A 7,676-nucleotide genomic window follows, 5' to 3' on the forward strand; every position below is an offset into this window, starting at 1 on the left:
AACACTTTCCTCTCAGATCTGAAGGATTTCCAAATGGCCTTTTCTAGTAACCTCAGGGAGGTAACTTCTCAACATAAAGAAAAGAGGCATGTATCTGATCACTTGGGACCTAAACTGACCATCATAAAATCCATTTTATTTATTTACTATTATTGTTTTGGTGGTGTAATATTTGAAAAGCACAGCTTGAAAGATCCCCTAAAAATACAAATAAACATCTTAACAGCTCCCCAGAGACGATGGATTTAAAGCTACCTTATACTTTCCCATTGCTTCTGAAAGTTTGTCCCCCACCCGTCTTCACGATTTTTTTTCATTTGGTCAACTATCTGCCAGGGCAACTATTTGCTCAATTTGCCTTCTCTGCCTGGGGAAAGAAAAGATTTTGAAATAAATGTCTGCAGTGGTGCTGTGCACCAGTGCTAATGAGATGGTGAGGCCGAGTGTTGGACACTAAGTGTTTGCATTAAAATGGAAATATGTAATCGATTTTTCAAAGAGGGTCTCCCGTTCACTTTTAAAATACACTTCACAGGACGAAAACAAAATGAAAAACATCACTGTCTTTAAGTAATATTGGCTGAGACAGCAACTTCTGGGGAGCTAAGTGTAGAGATAATTGTTTCCAATAATGCATTGGTACGCCATTGTCTTTGTTATAATAAACAGAGAGGATTTATTTCTTAGCAAGGTGTGACGTTATTATCATTTCAGATACTTTTTCTCATGGTGGCAATTCCTCAGTAAAGTAATGCTTCCTCTTCAGGTGACAAAGTTCTTAAGAGCTGGTGTTTCAAAATGAATAAAGTTGAAGTTCTATTCATTATTCGCTTGGTCATTGCTAGATGGTTTGAGAAAAAGTGGATGACACACTGGTGTTTTGGGGTCTGAGAGATGTGAGTTGGCATCCAAGCTCTGCCATTTACTAGCTGTATGGCTTAGGGGCCCTTTGAATCTCCAAGTCCACATCAAAAGTGCTGCTCAGGCTGAAAGAAGGGCTGAGTTACCAGAAAATGTGGAGAAAAAACCCATTTCAGGTAGTAATTCCAAGTATCTTCCTATTATGGGGATAACTATTAATAATAAGATCAACTCATATTTCTTGAGTGCTTATTACGTGCCAAGCACTGTTTAAGATTTGCATTGGAGTGCCTGGGTGGCTCAGTCAGTTAAGCATCCAACTTGGGCTCAGGTCATGATCTCACAGTTCATGAGTTTGAGCCCCGCATTGGGCTCTATGCTGACAGCTCAGAGCCTGGAGCCTGCTTCGGATTCTGTGTCTCTCTCTCTGCCCTTTCCCTGCTCATTCTCTCTCTCTATCTCTGTCTCTGTCTCTCTCTCTCAAAAATGAATAGACATTAAAAATTTAAAAGAAATCTTTATTTGCATCAACAATGTTATTCTCCTAATAACTTTATTAGATAAGTACTATTATTAAGTAGGTGCTAGTATTCTCATAGTTTTAAAGATATTAGTTAATTCATTCAACAAAAATTTACTGAATGTGTTTGTGTTTCTCGGTAAAATGGGGTTAGTTGATTTATCCATGATATATTTATTGGTTAACTACTGTGTACCAGGCAATGTGCTACCTTCCAGAGCTGCATTGGTGAGTGGAATAGCCATGGTCCGTGCATTCATGGGAGTTAAGAGCCCACAGGGAGACAGACCACCATCAAATAATCTCAGAACTTGGTAAATTGTTACAAAGTGAAGAAAATGTAGAGGACAGGACGTGCTCCAATGAGCACATCCAGCAAAGCAATCTACTCTAGACTTGGGGAAGTGACCTGTGCTGTAATCTGAAGGAGGTGTTGGAATTAAGTGAGGCGAGAGAGGGATTGGGTGTGCTTCATACAGAGGGAACAACCCTTGCAAAGGCCAGGTAGTGGGAGGAACATGTCATATGAGTGAGCCTCCCCTTTACCCATTTCCATCTGTCTCTGTGGTCCTGGAAAGTGATAAGGATCAGGGCATTTTTCCAGCACTTGGCCAAGTTTTTAATTAAGTGGGTTGCTGTGCTTTGTGGGGGAAGAGGAAAGGTTTGCTATATAGCTGGGATCAAGACCATAAAAACCCTTGCTCTTGTTAGAAGACTTTTTCTTGGGGGCCTTGCCAATCTTTCTATGCATCTCTAGAAACTGTGACACCTAAGTTAGAATGAAGAAACGAAACAACTGTGGATAAAGCCTAGAGAACCAATATGGCAGCCCATTGGCCACTGGTAACACAGAAAGCCTTGAAAGGAGTTGTTGTCTCACCCTTTGTGGAACAGTGATGACACTGTTCAGGAATGCTTGAGACAGGACCACATGACCGTCTGACAGATGCCCTGGGATCTTATTGCGCCGTATCAGACGTGGGCGGGAGTACCTCATAATTGCTGTTCCTCTCACAGGTGGCGAGTATGTATGCCCATGCTAATGAATTAAAGTCTGCCAAGCGTTTTAAACCTCCTGAAACAAAAATGGAACAGAAGTGTGAGATTCTGTAATTGTGATTGTTGCTGATACTCTGCTTCTCAGCAGAGCCGGAGAATATTCTTGTTAAAATGCCGTGTTCTGACAGTAAGATGAGGACTTGTGTTAGATGTTGCCAGTCACAGAGGCTTTCTCAGCAGTGTGTGCTCTGTGTTGTGTGCGTGTGCATGTGCAAATGCACTTGTGCATACATAAGGGTAAACATTAGGCATAGGAACAAGGGAAAATTGATGTAATTTGTAGAAAGATCCTAGAAACTTCCCCTGGAGCCTATTTGAGAGGTCTCCTTTCACTGAGGAATAAACATGAAATTGCTTTACTTGTCCAAGTTATTACAATGAGCCAGTCTCTGTTACACCTCCCACACCCACCTCCCACCTTCCTGCTACCTGGTAAGTCAGTTGGATTCCATAACTTTTCAGTCTCCTGGGGCCATTAAAAGAGCCTAGACACCAGGCCATTTTTCAATTCCAGTCTTAGGTTTCATTCAGAGCTTCCCTTTCTGTTTCCTGGCCTTGGCTGTATGTGGGCATGCTCTCCCACTCCCCTGCACTCCACTCTTTCTTGTTCCTTTTTCTGCTGGTGGAAATGAGAAGGAGAGAGAAGAGGACATTTGTTTTGTTTTGTTTTGTTTTGTTTTGTTTAATAGGCTTTATTTTTTAGAGCATTTTTAAGTTTATAGGAAAATGAAGCAGAAAGTAAAGAGAGTCTCCATATTACTCCTGTCTCCATACCTGTGCATCCTCCCCCGCTATCCACATCCCTGGCCAGAGTGATATATTTGTTATAATCAATGAACCTACATTGACACATCATTATAAACCAAAGTCCATGGTTTACATTAGGGTGCACTCTTGGTGTTATACATGCTTTGGGCTTGGACAAATGTATAACAACCTGTATCCACCATTTCAGTATCACAAGGACAGTTTCCCTGCCCTAAATATCCCCTCGTGCTCTGCCTATTCATCCCTCCCCCAACTCAACCCCTGGAAACTACTGCTCTTCTTACTGTCTCCACAGTTTTGCCTTTTCCATAATGTCATACAGTTGAAATCATACAGCACGTAGCCTGGTCAAGTTGCCTTCTTTTACACTCTTAGTAACCATCAAGGTTCCTCTATGTCTTTTCATGGATCGATAGCTCAGTTCTATTTACCACTGAATAAATATTCCATCGTGTGGATGAACCACAGTTTATTTTCCCATCCCCTACTGGAGGGCATCTTGGTTGCTTCTGGGTTTTTGCAGTTAATAAATAAAAGCTGCTGTAAACATCTGTGTGCAGTTTCTGTGTGGACATAAGTGTTCAACTCATTTTGGTAACTATCAAGGAGCGTGTTTGTTGCATTGTATGACAAGAGTACATTTAGCTTCCTAAGAAGCTGCCAAACTGCTTCCCAAAGTGGCTGTGCTATTTTGCATCCCCACCAACAATGAATGAGAGTTCCTGTTGCGCATCTTCCCTGGCGTTTGGTGTTGTCAGTCTTTTGGATTTTTGCTCTTCTGATAGGTGTGTAATGATACTTCATTGTTGGGGCATTTTTTGAGACGTGTTCTTGGTGAGCTCACTGTCCTCGCCTCTGTTCATTCTAACTGCTGTATCCACATAGAAGCATCCCCACCCTAGGGACTGGGGCTAGCCTCTTTCTGTTGGTCATCTCCATTTGTTTGGCTCATGGTTCGTGGACTCCGTGCAGATGGATGGAAGCCCCAGCAGACCTTCCTGGCAACAGATTCCATGTTTATTTATATGGTATTTTTGCTTTTGTTCCTCCTGGGCCTCGAGAGCTTCGAAATCCAGATTTATATTTATGTTAATTTCTTGGCTGAGAATTTCTGTGTCACGTGGGAAGTATAAAACCCAGACACTCATGCCATGGTGCATGGATGCTTGGGTTTGCAATTTCTTACCAGAGACGTTTTCCCCATTGTAGTAGATGCCCCGCCCTGTATCCCTTTTATCCGCCAGAGTTTTTCTTTACTTGCAGACATTCCCTAGCGCACTGCTGGCAGGTTTTTATCCCAATTGCCTTTCTTCTTCTCTGCCTAAGACCTTGTCTGGCTGGGCTCTAGAATAACCTATAAGCGCAAGAGAGGTTAACGTTCTCAGAGTAACCTCAATGATTGGGGGACATGAGTTGGTGGACAAGTGTGTCATCCCCTATTCTCTGTGGGATAATTTCTGACATGTCTTCTACAGTCTTTCAGAGGTCTCCAGCTGGACCAAGCCTCAGTTTCCCCCAGTAGTAATGTGCTTCTTATGCAACTGTTACTGGCTTTTCTCCTTTTTCTATCTTACTTTTACTACTTCTTTTATGCTTTCTGGGATCACCTCTTCAATAAACTGCCTGATCCCAAGTCCTTGTTTCAGGATCTGCTTTGGAGGAGCTCAGGCTAAGAGGCCATCAAGAGCCCAGGCAGATAGCACATTTGTCTATAGGGTTCCTGGGCTGCTGGGAAGGTTCTCTGCTGTCTTTGAGAGTATGTCTTTATGGTGGAGTCTCACACCCAGCTCTCCTCCTTGCAGAGGCCCCAGACCATGTCTCCTGCTACCCTAGTGACACTAGAATGCCAGCCCTCACCTCTCAGGGCCTGTGTTCTGTGTCTGATACCTCCTGGTGGCCCTACTCTCATATGGAGCTTACTCCTAGAGTATCTAGTTTTCGCTTCTGACCTCTTGGGATGTCTTTTATTTAATTTTGAGTCTGGCTCTGTATGATTTTTTTCCCCCTAATACTATGTTTGTGGCACAGGGGTTGTCTACACCAGTCAATACACCATGTTGCTGGAAGTCGTAATCTTTCAATCAACAACACGGTCAGACACTTCTATTCATTGGGGTTATGACAGTGAAAAAGCAGAAGTCTCTGCCCTCTTGGGGCTCACATTCCAATGGAGGGAGACAAATTATAAATCGTTAAATATGGTCAGGTGGTGGTTGGTGTTACAGGGAAAAATAAAACAGAGCAAGGTGGGATGGAGTGGTAGGAGAAGATGGGGATTGGTGAAGGGCTGTCGTCTTACATAGGGTGGCCAGTGGAGTCCTCACTCATAGGTATGATGGAGCAGTAGGAGAAGATAGGGATTGGTAAGGGGGTGCCGCCTACATAGGGTGGCCAGTGGAGCCCTCAATAGAAGAAGGAATTACCTGGCTTTCTGGAGGAAGAGCATTCCAGGCAGGGGCAATACCAAGTACACAGACTATAAGGCAGGAGTAGGGGGCCCTGGGTGGCTCAGTATGGTTGAGCACCCAACTTCAACTCAGGTCATGTTCTCACGGTTCATGGGTTTGAGCCCCGCGTTGGGCTCTATGCTAACAGCTCAGAGCCTGGAGCCTATGTCTCCCTCTCTCTCTGCTCCTCCACCTGCTCGCACTCTGTATCTCTTTCTCTCTCAAAAATAAATAAACATTAAAAAACTAAAAAAAAAAAAAAAAAAAAAAAGCAGGAGTATGTGTGGCATGTTCCAGGTCAGTAGGGAGGCCAGAGTGGCTGGATGGAATGAGGGATGGGGAACTGGAGGAAGTGAGGACAGAAGGTAACTGGGGTCAGATCCTGTCAGAATGTGGTGGGGCACCTGGGTGGCTCAGTCGAGTAAGCATCTGACTCTTGATTTTGATATCAGGGCTGTGGGATCAAACTCCATGTTGGGCTCAGCACTGACAGCATAGAGCCTGCTTGGGATTCTCTCTCTCTCTCTCTCTGCCCCTTCCCTACTTGCCTGCACATGCCATCTCTCTCTCTCTATCTCTCTCCCTCAAAATAAATAAATATAAAAAAAAATGTGGGGAGGACTTTGGTTTGTGAGTCAGATGGGGGGATATAAGCAGATGTTTCTTTTAAGAAGATTCCTCTGGCTTCTGTATTAGAAATAGAATTTAGAGAAGCAAAGGTAGATCAGTGAGGCCAGTTGGGAGCCCGTTGCAATAATCTGGGTGAGGGGTGGTGGTGGCTCAGGTCTACTCAACACTGAGGTGTTGGGAAGTGCCAGACTCTGTAAAAATCTTGAAAGGTAAATTGATGATGGATAAGATGTGGGATGTGACGAAAAGAGAGGAGTTAGGGTTGCCTCCAAGGTTTCTGGTATGAGCAATTAAATGGATAAAGTTGGCATTTGTTGAGGTGGAAGGGCCGGTTTGGGAGAGGGAATTGGGGGTTCATTACTGGACGTGTTAAACCTGACGTGTTCATGGGCATACAAGTGAAGATGACAAGTAGGCAGTTGGTCATATGACTGTGGAAGTCAGAGAAGAAGCCATGTAGCTCACAGATTAGTGGGGGATACTGACAGGTAGATAGGCAGTCTCTTCCAAAGCAACATGTAAGTGTGGTCATATAGTGAGTACAGTGGACTGTAGTTGTCCAAAGAAGGAGTTCAGATTGGTGGTGTTGGGCCATGCTATTGGAGTGCTTGATTTTTAAGCTGTGACCTGAAGATTAAGTAGAACAAGCCAAGTGAAAATAGGGGGAGAACATATTTTAGGCAAAGGGAACAAACAACCTATGCAAATGCCCTGAGGGATGAGGGAGCATGTTGCCACCTTGGAACTGAAAGTAGGTCCATCTCGCTCAAAGAAGATGGTGGTCATGGGGAAGGGTGGAGACAGACACATGGAATAGTCAGATCATGCTGGACCTTAGAAGCCATGTGAAGGAGTTTGGACTACTTCATGAGCATACAAGGGTCTCATTGAAAATTTTCATACAGGGTGCTGATGTGGTCAGGTTTAACAGATGCTTCTCCCCTAGAGAGACCTTCCCCCAGAAACATTTTGAGCTAAGTTCTGCAAGAACATCTCCCTTAGGCCACCCAACATGCCTTCTTGTCCATCCCCATCAGCTTCATTCCCACTGTCATCAGGCATGACATATTTAAATAGGTCAGGTCAGGCAGAGAAGCTTCATAGGGACTTTGTCTTCTAATGACCGAGCCCAGACTCAGGGGGAAATAATCTGCATGGACAGCCTGACTTCTTGCACTGAACAGAGAGCACCCAGGGGAAAGGCAGACTGGGTGCTTCCCAGGGCAATATGAACAGAGTGGGTTTCTTTCTATTGTGACCCATGAGTTTTCTCAAAAAAACTCAGGCATTGATGGGTAAGACTGATAAAAATCTGAGGGTCCAGTTTGATGCTGATGAAGGTGATTTTTACCCTGGACAGCTCTTTTTCCCTAAGTCCCTAGTTTATGCCA

This window comes from Panthera onca, chromosome D3 (assembly GCF_046562875.1).
Source record: "Panthera onca isolate mPanOnc1 chromosome D3, mPanOnc1 haplotype 2, whole genome shotgun sequence".
NCBI classification, from domain to species: domain Eukaryota; kingdom Metazoa; phylum Chordata; class Mammalia; order Carnivora; family Felidae; genus Panthera; species Panthera onca.